Source organism: Camarhynchus parvulus, chromosome 18 (genome assembly GCF_901933205.1).
Source record: "Camarhynchus parvulus chromosome 18, STF_HiC, whole genome shotgun sequence".
NCBI lineage: Eukaryota > Metazoa > Chordata > Aves > Passeriformes > Thraupidae > Camarhynchus > Camarhynchus parvulus.
This window is the reverse complement of record NC_044588.1, coordinates 3,605,194-3,620,550: the sequence shown is the minus strand read 5'-3', so window position 1 is coordinate 3,620,550 and position 15,357 is coordinate 3,605,194. Positions and strand designations below refer to the sequence as shown.

Genomic DNA, 15,357 nt, shown 5'->3' with positions numbered 1-15,357 from the left:
GGGAAGGGAAGGGAAGGGAAGGGTTTTTGCACAGCTGACTGAAGAGCTCAAACTTCTACAGCTGGATCTGGCCATAACTCTCTTCCTTAGGACTCCCTGCCTATTGTAGTTTGAATTTTCAATGAGTTCTGATTTATTTATTCCCCCTCCCAACTCACTCTTTCATTGCTAATGGATGAATTTGCTGCTGAGAAATGGACAAGCAGTTTCTGTGGTTTCACTGCTGAAAAATCTCCCCTCTGTGTCTGTAAACAGGAGGTTTGCCCCGAAATGTTGTTTGTTTTAGACACCAGGCTGTTCCCAGCCTTGGTTTGATCTGGGAGCTCGGGAGGCAAGCAGAGTCATGTGCTGGGTTTGTCCAGAAAAACACAATTGGAGGCTTCAGTGTCAGTGTTTGTGTGAGCACTCACTCCTGGGCCAGAAATTAACCCCAGGGCTCTGTCCACAAACAGCAGTGAGCTCCAGCATCCCCAAATTCTCCTGCTTCCCTCTTGCAGGAGCTTTGCCAGAGGTTGTTTCCCTGTCCCATCTCTCTGGGGATTGGGGTGCTTGCCCCTGCTCCATCTCCCTTCACAAGGAATTCTTTGGAAAATCCAGATGCTGCTCACATGGGATTTTCAGCTGTTACAGGTGGTGGGAAACAGGAGCAAAACTGTGTCCAGAACACCTGTGGTGCCTCCTGGTGCATCCTTGAACACCAGGCCAGGTTTTGGGGCTTAAATCAGGATTTTCCCAGCATGTCATGAAGTGGAAAGGGACTACAGGTTTTGTTCTGAAGCTGTTGGGTATTTTGGATGACAGGCCTGTGCAGGGACAGACAGAAGCACAGACAGAAGCCCTGTTTTTTCCCAAAACAATGCACTTTGCAAATGGAGAAACCAAGCAGAGGAGCTTGGTGATCCAACTTTATGGAGCAGGAGGTGGGACAGGCTCCAGCAGTTCCTGTGCCGAAGGATCCAGTGGCTATTTCAGTTTCTTTGGTTTATGTTTTTATTTTATTATTCTGCTCCCAGCCATCCCCTCCTTCATGGGAATGGGAGCTGTGGGGAAGGAAGGATAATTGGGAACAAGTGTAGAGAAGTTTGGCTTGGTCTGTCCTGTGATAGGAATGACATTTTCAAGTGTGAGCCCATCCTCTGGACCGAATCTCATGAAATTTCTCATTATTTTTGAGCTCAGGTAGGGGTCAGTCCCCACAGAACAGCTGGACAAGAGAATTCAACTATTCCCTAATGCTCCTAAGGTACAGGAACAAGCTGGAAATTCAAAATAATTGGAATAATGACCCTAAAGGCCCTGCAGAGGATGAACAAAGTGCAGGAAGTTCTCCCAGCTGGGAAAAGGGACCTTCCCAAGGGATGTCTGGGCCAGGAGCTGGAAGCAAAACCCAAGCAAACAGAGGGTGCAGATGCTGGGGAGGAGAATGTGGCTGGGGGGGAGAGGAGGTGAGAAACAATGAGCTGTGCTGATGGCAGCAGCACCATCTGCTCCTCAGGGTCTGAGTGCTGCCGCTGATATCCTGCATTCCTTTGTTCCCCGGGAGCTGCAGCCTGCAGGAATTTAAAGCCAAACACAGCCCCTGCAGTTCAGCCCCATCTTACCTTTTGTCTGAATTTCCTCAGTCTCCTCCTCCTCCTCCTCTTGCAGCCCTTAACTCCCAGTTTTTTTTCCCGAGCTGATGGATGAAAACCCAGGAGAACTTGGAATTCTCAGAAGTTACACAAACTGCGCTGCCCCAGCACACACAGGGTGGGATGTTGGTGAAATCTCTCTTTAGCTGAAGAGCTGAATTGAGAGGATAAAATGATCCAAGAAGCACATGCAGCTCATAAAAGAGGCTGAGGCCAGTAAATAAAAATGACTTTCAGCTTAGTAATAAGAAGGTTTTAGAGCCATAAATCTGGCTGGACAATAATGATGAGTCCAGCATGCTCTTCCAGGAGGGGTGAGGGTGATGTTTGTGTGTGGTAGCCTAAAGAGGAGGGACAGAGCTGGAAAAACCAGGTAGGAATTTTAAATTTTTAGAAAAATATGCAACGAATGCACAGGTGAATTAAGGCGGCCTCACCATTCTAAAATCATTGATCTGGGGCTGGGGGAAAAGGAGTTTTTACATGGTCTGTCTTAAACTGCTTGTCCTTCCCTCTGAGCCTTGCATTCCTGCACTTGAGGATGGTTTTGTTTCTTAGAAAAAGCCTGAAATTTTACCAGTTACATCTCTTTTTGCGGTCACCTCTTTCTGTGGTGCTGCAGAAAGTCAGAGCTCCCATCCCTCTGTCCCACTTTGGGACAGAGCTGAGTGTGGTGGTTCTTCCTTGGCTGCTGGCGTGGGTTTTCATGCTGCAAACACTGCTGGGTATTTTAGTGTTTGCATTTGCTCCTTTGTGCCCTCTCTGTGTGTAACACGCTCTGGGTTTGCTTTGCTGCAGTAATGGACCCAGATGCATCCTTGGGGCAGCTGGGAGCACTTAGAGCAGCCCTCAGCCCCAGCCCCTTTGTGTCTGTGCATTCTCAGGGTCACATCCCGAGCTCCAGGCTCTGTGCACTGCCCTGTCCCCTGCAGGGACAGCTGCCTGCTCCATCTTTTAGGGTCAGATCCATCACCCTCAGCCCCTCTGGCTGGCTGCTCCATCTTTTAGGGTCAGATCCATCCAGATCCATCACCCTCAGCCCCCCTGACTTTACCTTTGCAGCTCACTCAGCAGGCATTGTTTGAATGCCCAGTGGCTCCATCCCAAAGCCAGGAGCAATAAAGGGAATTCAAACTCTGCTGCACCCAGAGCCCAGCCCTGCCACCAGGCTGGGTGCAGCTACAGGGGCATTGAAATGACCCCATCAAGGCTCCCCTGCAGTCAAGACACCTTTAAATCCCACTCAGGAGCCCCAGGCTGCCTGGCCCTGTTTGGGGAGGGATTTCCCTCCTTCCCAGGCAGGAGAGGTGGGGCTGGAGCTGTGGCACTGCTGGGTGACACTGTGTGGGTGATGCTCCTGGGTGGCACTGCATGGGTCACTGGTGGGTGACACTGTGTGGGTCACTGCTGGATGGCACTGCTGGGTCACTGCAGAGTGGCACTGCTGGGTGACACTGTGTGGGTGACACTGCTGGGTGGCACTGCTGGGTGGCACTGCTGTGTGGCACTGCTGGGTGACACTGCTGGGTCACTGCAGAGTGGCACTGCTGGGTGACACAGCTGGGTGACACTGCTGGGTGGCGCTGGATGGGTCACTGGTGGCTGCGTGGAGATGCCTCGGCCCTCCCCTGAGTCCCCTGCACCCCTCACTCCTAGAAGATGTCAGCATTTGGGATTTGGGATTTCGGGGGGAAGGTTTCACCTCAAGGCACTGCTCTGCCCTTTGGAATCAGTTTCTCACTGTTTGTCCCCAGGTCCTTCGTGCCACTCTTTTTTCAGCACAATGAGCTGCAGGTTCGTTCATTCAACAACTCAGTCAAGGGTTCAGTCATTAACTGCTCGTTGCTCTGGATCCCCAGGGATGCAGAATGATTTTTTTGAGTGTGGATGCAATGCTGGGGTCCCAGCCAGCCTCAAAATTCCCAATATGGAGTGTGCAAGGCAAGGAGAAACCTGGATATCGAGGGACAGAAGGAGAAGCCTCACCAGCAGCCAGGGAAGGAAAGAAGAGGAGGAACTGATGCCTTGAGAAGGCTGAGCTGGAGCAGAGGCTGGGCAGAGTTACAGAATAAAGCAGGGATTTATTCAAAGCATCTCCTCCATGGATCCACCTTGGGCAGCACAAGAGCCCAGCCAGGGCTGCACCCAAGATGAACCAAAATGGCCCCAAAATGCACGGCCGGGCACGGGGTCTCTCCCTGGGATCAGTTCTGCTCCATTTGCCTCTTGCAGTTCATTGTCCCATTCCAGCTTTAGCCCATCCAGTCCCGCCCTGCTTGTTTTTCTCTCTCCAGCCCACGGGGTTTGTGCTCCTGGGCTGAGATTTGGATCATTTGTCCTTGGTGCCCAGCTGGAGCAGGAATTGTTTTGTCTCCCTGCTCTGTGCACAGAGCTCAGCATCCCCTGATGTGAACCCAGAGCCACACACTGAAGCAGCACAGAGTTTGAAAAATATGAAAGCTAAAACTGAAGGCATCATTTCCCCCACTGCAAAAATGTTCTAAAACATGGTGGAAGGAGGCTGAGCAGCTCCAGTGCTAAACAAGGACAGGTGGCACCTCTGTCTGAAGGGATCTTTTTATTGGGATGGCAGCAGGAAACATCTCCTCCTTTAACTGACATGGATATCTGGAGTGTGCTGCAGTGCAGAGCCAGCCAGGAGCTTTTTTAAAGCAGGAAATCATATTTAATAATCCAACCAGGAAAACCACTGGGAAGGGAACACAGCTGGAGGTGGGCAGGTGGCTGCAGGACCAGGGGATGGTGCCACACACAACAGTGGTGCTGACAAAAAATACTGATTTTCTGTCACATCCCCATCAGGGAGAGGTTACATTTTTCCCCCTCAAACTCTGCTGATTTAAAATAGGCATTTGGCTTCTTTTTTTCTGCAATCATGAGGTATTACTCATGGCCAGAGTGAATCTATGTTTGTACCCATCTGGGTGTAATTATGGCATTCTATATGCATTGCACACAATGTATATATTGTGCACTGAACTGCTGCCATGGCTCTTGTTGAGCTCTCTTGATGCTTCACTTTAAAGCTTGGGTTTGTTTGGTTTTTTTTTTCCCCAGAGGTTTTCAACTTCCCGTAAAAATCTATTCTGGGCTGGGACTCCTTGTGCCAAGTCTTAGGCCAAGATTGAAATTTCTTTTATGAAATTTTATTCTGAGCCAGCCTGGATGTTGTTCCAGAAGGGAGGTGAGGGCGTGGAGTAAAACCCTGTCCTGCATGGTGTGAGCAAACCTGACTCCTAAAGAGCTGAATTTTGCACGATCACTTCTAGCAGTGCAAAATGCTGCAACTCTCAGCTGGGTTTTGAGCCCTTTCCTTTAAATCCAGGGATAAATTGTACTTGTTAATCGTGCCCTGGGTCTGAATATCAGGATATTTTTGGTGTCCAGGAGCTGATGGCTTTGACCGTGGCCAAGGACCCTTTGCAGTTTGGTGCAGCTGCAGCTGGAGCAGTAAACACTGGAGCAATTTGGGTTTTGCACAGTTTATTTCAGCCTCTTTCCAGCTCCCAGAAAAAGGGAGGCCTCTAAATGAGGTGCTCTGAATTCCTGCTGGGAATCTGGCCTGTAGAGGATGCAAATGCATCATCCTTGTGCTTACCCACAGGTTTATTGATGCAAACACATCACTTCCAGTAAATGTGGAGATCTCCTCAGCCGGTGCCTGAGCCAGCTGTGTGCACAAGAAAAAGAGCTCTAAACAGTCACGAGATACAGGCAGGAGCAGGGCTTGAGTTGGTTCATAAGTCCAAAGGAAAATGTAAAATAATTTGTGTTTCTCTGCATTTGAATCTCAGTAATTTGTGTGATGGGCCTTTGGCTCCCAAAGGGCTCTGAAAAAGCTTTGATTAAAAAAAGAAAGAAGTTGTGAAAGAGCAGCTGCAGTTTACCTGCAGCTTCTGCACCACTGCACAAAATCATTCCAGCAGTCCTGGGCTTCTGAAAGGGCTGGGAAGGGCAGTCAGAGCAGGTGTGCTCTTCCCAGTCAGAGGGGATGGAAGGGCCACATCCTCCAGCCTGAAACCCCAGGGTAATGTTCCATTGCCGGCCCTTTGTTTGTGTCTGAACTTGTGCACAGCACAGAACCTCCCAGATTTACCTTCAACAAGCAGAGCCTGCCCTGCTCTGCACCTCCCTCCTGCTCGGCTCCACGCCCAGCACAGAAGGCTTTCCACAGCACGAGCAGGGATGCTCCAAAGATTTTGGGAATGGTCCTTTGTGATTTTTAATGCCTTTTTTTTTTGTTTGTTTGTTTTTTTTCTTTTCCGTCTTTACTTTCAAAAGGCTGAGTCACAGAAAGAGAGGAAAGGAAAGGAGAGGAAGGAAGAAAGGAGAGGAAGGAAGAGAGGAGAGAGAGGAGAGGAGAGGAGAGGAGAGGAAAGGAAAAGGAAAAGGAAAAAGGAAAAGGAAAAGGGAAGGAAGGAAAAAGGAAAGAAGGAAGGAAAAAGGAAAAGGAAAAGGAAAAGGAAAAAGGAAGGAAAGAAGAAGGAAGGAAGGAAGGAAGGAAGGAAAAAGGAAAAGGAAAAAAGGAAGGAAGGAAAAGGAAAAGGAAAAGAAGGAAGGAAAAGGAAGAAGGAAAGAAGGAAGAAGGAAAAAAGGAAAAGGAAAAGGAAGGAAGGAAAGAAAGAAAGAAGGAAAGGAAATTGAGCCAGTCATGTTTCCTTTGTGGATGAATTGCTGCATTCCCTCTGCAGTGCACTGAACTGTGCTTCCCTGTTTGCTGAGCACCTGGGCACAACTTTCAATTTCCATGAAATCCCCTGGAAGGAGATCTTTTAAAGAGAAAGGGGAAGCGATGGCCCAATTCCACCTGTGCTGCTGTGAGCCTGGAACTCCTGGTGGGATGCACAGAGTCCATCAGCCCAGAGTGATGAGGACTGGAGAAATTTCCCTCTGCTCCAGCATGACCAGCCCCAACTCCCTCAGCCTTCTTGCACTGGAAGTTGCCATCATTTGGTGCCACTGCCTGGTGGAGTTGTTCAGATCCCTGTTCCACTTAAAGAGATTAAATTCTCCTCTTTGTCTTTAAATGCTTTTGCTTGGAAGTGTAACCTGGACAGGTTTGCGGTGCAAACTCAGCAGCCACCTCCACCTCAGCACAGACTCCTTTTGGTCTGGAACAAATTCCACCACCTTTGGCTCTTTGTACCCACAAACAGAGATGATGTTTGAGGCACCTGAGCACACGGGGCTGCTGTAAGAATTAATTTGGTGCTGGTTTGAAGGTGCTCTGAAGATGAAAAGCAGCACAGTGCTTTAGGTTTAATGGCTCTCTGGAGTTCTCTCCCTGTGCTCCAGGCTGGGTTGGACTCTCACGTGCTGCTTCTGTTTGGTGTTTCCCTGGCTGCAGCAGCACCCAGTGCCAGGGGGGTCTCACCCACCTGCCAGGAACATTTTAGGGGATGTTTTCCTCCCAAATGCCACAGCCAGGTTGTCGCTGTTGAGGCGGTCGCGACGCAAAGCAGAGACCTCAGACAGTCTCAGTTGGCAACACTTTATTTCTGAACATGGCTAACTTTTATACACTTTTCAATTGTTTATACTTCTTCTATGCTAACTATTGGCCACAATAAATCAACATAATACTATTGGTGAAGAGTTATAGTGACTTCACATCCAGCTGCAAGATTCTCTTATCTTTCTTCTCTCGATCTCCTTGGTTACAGCCTTGGAGAGAGCTCCTTATCAGCTTCTTCTTACTTCTCGACTTCTTCTCGCTCCTTTAGCTAACAGGCCCGCTGTTAGCCCCTTCCACACCAGGCGTTTTGGAGCACCCACCTCCTGTGCTTTGTGCAGACCCCTCACATTTTGTGGCTGTGAATTGCCCTGGGGGGTTGTAGCTGTGATCCTCTTCAGGAGGAGCTGTTGGGCTAAAATACCCTGAACTCCAAGGAGTTACAAACTTTACAAGCAGAGAATCAAATCACAGACTCATAGAGTGATTTGGGTTGGATGTTGCCTTTCTCCAACCTGGAAATGAAACTTGATTAATAATTTTAGTAAAGAGGTAATAAAAGAGCAAATCTTTAATGAAGGACTTCAGGAGTAATTATAGAAAGATGTCCACAAAAGCCCACTCCTACAGGGATGAGCACACATTTCTATGTTTTAGGGAATTAGCGTGTTTGTTAAAAAGCACCAATGAGGAGGACAAGTGGTGATGCAATTCCCCCCAGGTCAGGCCCCTTCTCTGGAGCCCCCCCAGATCTTCTGGATCCCCAAGAGGTGTTCTCAGCCTTGGTTCCCAAGAACCAAGACAGCACTGGGGCCTTGTAGCTCTGGAATCTGTTTTGTCTAAGGAAAGGCCATGGAAAAGTACTGGGAAAACGAGCCCCTAATACAATACTGAGTTACAAATATATTTGTGAAGAATACAGAGAATATAGAAAAGAAAAAAATGCAAAAGCCAAACCAACATCAGGAGAGAACCCTGGAGACCCTCTTATTCCAATTTCCACTAGGCCAGGAAGAAGCAGAACACAAATATGAGCAGTTACAACTTTTGATGTATAAACAGAGACCACAACAAAGTGACCAGAAGAATTCAGCCCCAGATGGGCTTTTGTTGTGTTTAATGCTTGGGGCATGAAGATAAAAAGTTTTGGGTTTGTTTTTTTTTATTGAAGTTGTAGTTATGTCATTGTATTTACTCAGTAGTCTGTTGGCAATTATTTAATTAGAGTCCTTTGAGCTAATATTCTTGGTTAAGGTGGAAACTAAGGAAAAAAAAAAAGAAAGTTTCCATGAGATTTGTACCTTGAGAAGGCTGAGCTGGAGCAGAGGCTGGGCAGAGTTCCAGAATAAAGCAGGGATTTATTCAAAGCATCTCCTCCATGGATCCACCTTGGGCAGCACAAGAGCCCAGCCAGGGCTGCACCCAAGATGAACCAAAATGGCCCCAAAATGCACGGCCGGGCACGGGGTCTCTCCCTGGGATCAGTTCTGCTCCATTTGCATCTTGCAGTTCATTGTCCCATTCCAGCTTTAGCCCATCCAGTCCCACCCTGCTTGTTTTTCTCTCTCCAGCCCACGGTGTTTGTGCTCCTGGGCTGAGATTTGGATCATTTGTCCTTGGTGCCCAGCTGGAGCAGGAATTGTTTTGTCTCCCTGCTCTGTGCACAGAGCTCAGCATCCCCTGATGTGAGCCCAGAGCCACACACCAAAGCAGCACAGAACCTGAAAAATAGAAAATCTAAACCCTGAGGCACCACTGTGGGGCTTGGGCCTAATGAGGGCCCTGGGACCTTCAATCCTGGATATTCCCAACCAGTGCTGTGGGGGAAGGAGGCGATGCAAATGCTTCTGCATGGCTGAGACCTCCTCGTGCAAACTGGTTTTCACTTACTACTGTGCTGTGAGATCCTTTTCTTCTTTCCAGATGAGGACACAGTGTCCTGATCTCCATTTTCCAAGATAAAAACGTGGAGTCCGTGCTGTGCTTACAGAGCTTGCTCACTTCTGTGCTGATCCTCGTGCACAAACCCGCTCCAAAAAGGAATTCCCAAGCCCTGCAGGGATGTGAGCAGTGGATCCCTGCTGGAGCAGGAGCTGCTGGCTGTTTTCCTGAGCATGGATGAGCAGGATTCAGGATTCCTGCTCAGCTCAGCCTCTCCCAGCAGCCCACAGGAGGCACTTAGAACATCAGAGCACGTGGGATTGTGCTCGGATTGTGCTCTCAGCAATGGGAACAGGGTGATGAACAAACAGCTCCGTGGGGTTGATCACATCCCAAAGGCAGCCAAAGGTCCATCCAGAAGGGGACGGGAATTCCAGAGGGGAAATAACTCTATGGAAGCATCACAGGAAGCAGCACGCCTCTGTAGATGGCAGGAATTCAGGGTTGCTATTCAGGGCAGCATTTTCAATGCTTTAATTACATTTTGGGGAATGGAATAAAATCCTGGTGACCTTGTGGATGCGGGCAGGAGCTGGGAGCAGTGGATGGAGTGAGGCAGCTCCTGCCCAACCTCAAACCTCCCAGCACATATTTCCAGCCCCTTTCCTCTGCTCCCCACTGGGTTGTGCTGGGAGGTGGAAGGGGGGTGTCTGTGGGGGCTCAGAAAGAGGGGGTGTCCCTGGAAGGGGGGTTCTTCCAGAAGGTGTGGTCCTGAGGAGGAGAGAAACATGGAAGGGAGGGAGGTCACTTGGAGAAGGGGGTCACCCAGAGAATGGGGTCCCCAGGGTGGGGTTCTCAGGAGAGGTGATCACCTGGAGAATGGGGTTCCCATGAGGAGAGAATCCTTGGAAGGGGGGTATCCCTTGGAGGATGGTGGTCCCTTGGTGGGGGGTCACACAGAGGATGGAAGTCCCTGGGGAGAGGGGTCCCTCAGGAGAGGTGGTCACAGAGAAAATGGGGTTCCCAGGAGGAGAGAAACCTTGGAAGTGGGTCACTTGGAGAAGGGGGTCACCCAGAGAATGGGGTCCCCAGGGTTGGGGTCCTCAGGAGAGGTGGTTACACAGAAAATAGGGTTCCCATGAGGAGAGAATCCCTGGAAGGGGGATCCCTTGGAGGATGGGGTCACCCAGAGCATGGGGTCCCCAGGGTGGGGGTTCTCAGGAGAGGTGATCACCTGGAGAATGGGGTTCCCATGAGGAGAGAATCCTTGGAAGAGGGGATCCCTTGGAGGATGGGGGTTACCTGGAGGATAGGGGTCCCTGGGAGGGAGATTTCTCAGAGAATGGAATCCCCCAGGGTTGGGGTCCTCAGGAGACGTGGTCACACAGAAAATGGGATCCCCAGGAGGAGAGAAACCTTGGAAGGAAGGTCACTTGGAGGAGGGGGTCACCCAGAGAATGACAGTACCCGGGAGGGGTGGTCACACAAAGGATGGGGGCCCTGGGAGGGGGATATCTCAGAGAATGGAATACCTGGGAGATAGGGGTCCTCAGGACAGGTGGTCACACAGAAAATGGGATCCCCTGAGGAGAGAATCCTTGGAAGGGAGGATCCCTTGGAGGAGGGGGTCACCCAGAGAATGGGGTCCCTGGAACAGGTGGTCACGCAAAGATGGGGTCCCTGGAACAGGTGGTCACCTGGAGGATGGGATCCCTGCGAGTGAAGCCCTAAGGAGGGATTGATGCCCAAAGAATTTTTGCTTTTAATGTATTGTTCCTGTATTTGTGGCACTGTTGGCTATTGTTGTGTAGTTATTTGGTTTCTTAGCTAGCTCCAAAGCTTTGTGAGACAAACACATTCCTGGAATGCTGCTCTAATCTCGCTTCTTCAGCCAGCCAAGGCCGTTTCACTTTCCCATGGATTTAGATACAATGTGGGGCTGGGAGCAAGGGGGAGGCTTCAGCAGGGGGCTGAACCAAGAGGGGAATTCCTTCATTAAATGTACTTCTAACTGGGGACTCTTGTCAGTGATGCTGATTTGCTAAACTTATAAAAGTGACAAAGCCCTGTACCACATGTGCATTCTGCCATAAACCTGCCCGGAGGACCTTCAATAACGGTAACTGCTTTTTTCCTCATTTTTTTCCCCTCATTTTCATCTTGTTTTGCTGGTGATTTTAGGGCTGATGAGGCATCAGGATGGGGTCAGAGGAGAGAATCCTGAGAAGGAAGGGTTCCTTGAATGGGAGGATGGAGGTCCCTGGCAGGGGGGATCACCCAGAGGTTGGAGGACTGGAGTCCTCAGGAGGGATGGGGTCACCTGGAGGATGGGGTCACTAGAAAAGGGATCCTTGGGAGGGATGGGGTCCCTGGAAACAGGGTCCTCAGGAGGGATGGGGTCACCTGGAAGATGCGGTCCCTAGAAAATGGGGTCCCTGGAAAAGGGGTCCTCAGGAGGGATGGGGTCACCCAGGGGAGAGAATCCTTGGAAGGGGGACACCTGGAAGACAGAGGTCCCTCAGAGAGGGAATCATTCAGAAATTGGGGTCCTCAGGAGGGTGGTCATGGATCACCCAGAGAATGGAGTCCTTAGGAGGGATGGGGTCCTCTGGAGGAATGGGGTCCCTGGAAAAGAGGACCTCTAGAAGAATGGGGTCACTTGGAGGATGGGGTACGTGGAAAAGGGGTCCTCAGGAGGGATGGGGTCACCCAGGGGAAAGAATCCTTGAAAGGGGGGCACCTGGAGGACAGAGGTCCCTGGGAAGGGAGGATCATCCAGAGATTGGGGACCTCTGGATGAGGGGGCCATGGATCACCCAGAGAATGGAGTCCTCAGGAGGGATGGGGTCACCTGGAGGATGGGGTATCTGGGAGGATAAGGAGGTGCTCGGACAAGGGGGTCAGCAGCAGAGAGGGATGCCCGGGAGGAGCGAGTCCTTGGGAAGGGGGGGTCACCTGGAGGATGGGGCCCTGGGAGCAGTGTCCCTGCGAGGGAAGGGGACCCGGGCCCTGGGGAGGGAAGGGGATCCCTGGATCGGGGGTGTCCGGGAGGGGAGGAGGCTCAGCAGCAGGGAGGGGTCTGGCACTGCGGGCCGGCCCGGGGGGTACCAAGAGACACCGGGGGATCCCGGAATGTACCTGGGGATACCGAGGGGTACCGGGAGGTACCGGGGAATACCGGGGGGTACCGCCGGGGTTCGGGGATACCGGGGGGTACCGAGGGCTACCAGGGTACCGGAAGGTACCGGGGGGTACTGGCGGGGTTCGGGGGTACCGGGGTACCGGGGGTTGGTTCTGTGGATACCGGGGTACCGGGGGGTACTGGCGGGGTTCGGGGGTTCGGCTCCCCTGCCCAGGGGCGGTCCCGGGCCGGGGGGCGGTGGCAGGGGCCGGGCCCGGCCCCTCCGGCCCGGGTGGGACGGGAAGGGGAAGGAGCGGAGAGGAAGAGGAGGAGTTGGGCTGCACCTGGGTGCGCGTCATTACTCGCGGGTGCCCATGGCTGGGGCAGCAGAGCCGGCGGGGCTGCGCGCTGAACGGTGAGAAAAGCGCATTGCCAGGGACTCGGAGCGGGGAGAAGGGAGAGGTGCAAAGCAGGAGCGTCCTCCCTCTGAGACACGCGGGGTACCCGCGGCTGGGGCGCCCTGGGGGTGCGAGGAGGATGCTGGGGATGCTCAGAGATGCAGGAGGATGCTCGGGGATGCAGAGGGATGCTCGGTGATGCTCAGGGATGTTGGGGATGCTCAGAGGGTGCTCGGGGATGTTAAGGGATGCTGGGGATGTTCAGGGATGTTCAGGGACGCAGGAGAATATTCAGGGACGCAGGAGGATGCTCGGGGACGTTCAGGCATGCAGGAGATACTCAGGGATGCTGGGGATGTTCAGGGACGCAGGAGGATGCTCAGAAGATGCTCAGGGATGCAGGGGAATGCTCAGGGATGTTCAGGGATGCTGGGGATGCTCAGGGATGCAGGAAGATTTTCAGGGATGCAGGAGGATGCTGGAGATGCTCAGAGGATGCCCAAGGATGCAGGAGGATGCTCAGGGATGTGCAGGGATGCAGGAGGATGCTGAGGATGCTCAGGAGATGTTCAGGAGATGCTCAGGGATGCAGGAGGATGTTCAGGGATGCAGGAGGATGCTGGAGATGCTCCGAGGATGCTCAAGGATGCAGGAGGATGCTCGGGGATGTTCAGGGATGCAGGGGAATGCTCAGGGATGTTCAGGGATGCAGGAGGATGCTCAGAGGATGCGGGAGGATGCTGAGGATGCTCAGGAGATGTTCAGGAGATGCTAAGGGATGCAGGAGGATGCTCAGAGGATGCTGAGGATGCTGAGGATGCTCAGGAGATGTTCAGGAGATGCTCAGGAGATGCTCAGGGATGCAGGAGGATGTTCAGGGATGCAGGAAGATGCTGAGGATGCTGCAGGAGCCGTGCAGGGACAGCCCGACCCGCCTCTGCTCCGTGTCATTCCTTGTCCCCTCAGGGAAGCAGGGATGAGTTTGGAGGGAAGGGATTTGCAGCCCCGGGCAGGGCGGGGGTTCCTCTTGGGGCTGATATGGGAGAAAATTCAGAAAAGGGAGCAAATTCAGAAAAGGGAGCAAATTCAGCCCGTTTTTTAAACTTACCATAAAATATTTCTGTTATTGCATGTTGTTACAGTCACAATTCCAATAGTGTAAAGAGCACAGCAGAGTTTTGCTGAAGGACCACCTCGGCTGCTGTCTTGTAGCAGCAAGATCAATAATCTCATTTTCCTGCTGTTCCACGGGGTTGTTCACTCATGAGTTGTTTTTGCCTCGAGCCACAGCTCACTTAGCTGTGGCTGACACCCTTCTTGTTTGGTTTTCTTTGGGTTTTTGGGGTTTTTTGGGGTTTTTTTTTGGCTTGAGAGACAAGGCAGACGTGCTGTGCAGCACTAAGTCACCGGGTGACCTTTACAGCCCGTTGCCAGGTTGGTGCCTGGGGAAGGGAGGGGAGGCTTCCCAGGGCTCAGCTGAGCAGTGTTTAAGAAGCACTGGCATCTCTGATGGGGAATTAAAGCCCAAAGCCAGCCATTCCCTTGGGATGGCTTTGATTGAGATGCCCACAAGGGTTTGTGTGTCACCCACTTGCCATAGCACACAAATCACAAGGCAGTGCCTGAACTGAGGAGGATCCTCACAGCCTGAGACTTTCTTCATTTTTTCTGCTATTAATCCATTCAAATGCCTTGGCAGCTTTTTCTGCTGGGCCTCTATGTTCCTTTCCTTCATCAAAGAGGTTTGGGTTGTTTTTTTTTCTCCCCCAAATACAATTTTTCACCCTTCAAGTGATGCTTCTTCAGTGTCCTTCATCGTTCTGTAGCCTACGTGGAGGTGGCAGGTGTAATGTGAAAAATTAATCAACATTCTTCAAATGACCCTTCCTCCAACCTGGCTGACGTAAATGAAAGCATGGCAGAGTTCCAGTGGAGGTGTGGGAGTGTTTTGGGTTTTGGAGGTGGATGGAAAATAATTAGAGAAAAACAGTAACTGGCACTGGTGATTGAACCTTGTTAAATCATCTTTGCCAGGTTTGGGGGTTTAATGAAAATATTGATTTTAATTCTTATTAATAATATTATAGTTATGATAATAAATATTATTATTTAATTAAAATATAGTGGCTGAGGGAAGGGGTTGCTGGGTTAGACCCTTGTGTTGAGGAGGGCCCTTGGTGTTTTATTCCTGGGAGTGCTCTTGGAATGTGCGCACAGTGGCGCTTGCAGGGCATGCTGTGAGCAGAGGGACAAGCACAGTGATTTACATGACCTGTAAGCAAGAACTGCTGCTTTGGATTATTTTTCAAACACTCTGCTGTCACTAGGAAAGGTTTTTTTGCCTGAAAATATCCAGGGGAGTTGTACTCATTTTTCCTTCAAGGCTTGGTTACTGTCATAGCTTGGTGTTGAAGCATTTTGTAGTTGGTTGTTTGGGGTTTTTTTTTAAGCAAAATATTTTTTTTATTTTTAATTTTTGAAGTAGTTTCAGTGTGAGGGCAGCACTCCAGGCTGGAGGTGGGATTCCTTCCCAGAAATTCTCTTGCACTGATTGAATCCCACATCCCTCGTGGGGTCTCTGCTCCAAGGAGGACCCCAGAGCCAGCCAGAGTGGGAATTTGGCTCCTTTTAGCCCCTTTTCCCTCCTCTCACCCCTCCCATGCGCAGACAGGCTCTGTGTATAAAATATTTGTGTATTTATAGTGGTGCTGACATCTGAGGAGCTTCCTGTGTCCCGTTCCTGAGGTGATGTCTGTGCTCCAAAAAAAGATTTCCCCATTAGAAGGCAGCCAGGGAAGGAAGTTTGAGCCATGTGGTGTCTGACAGATAACTGAGAGCCCAGAGCTCTGCCCA

At 51.1% G+C, this 15,357-nt stretch overlaps 1 protein-coding gene across 2 annotated transcripts in view; it reads left to right on the top strand.

The window, feature by feature from the left end:
* The first annotated feature begins 12,433 nt into the window (after positions 1 to 12,433).
* The window catches only part of ABCA5 (ATP binding cassette subfamily A member 5), a 50,052-nt gene continuing 47,128 nt past the window's right edge, over positions 12,434 to 15,357 (top strand). For both annotated transcript variants that reach the window (XM_030962042.1, XM_030962043.1), the window contains exon 1: positions 12,434 to 12,521. The gene's annotated coding sequence lies outside the window, so the exon portion shown is untranslated. The remainder of the gene's footprint in view (positions 12,522 to 15,357) is intronic.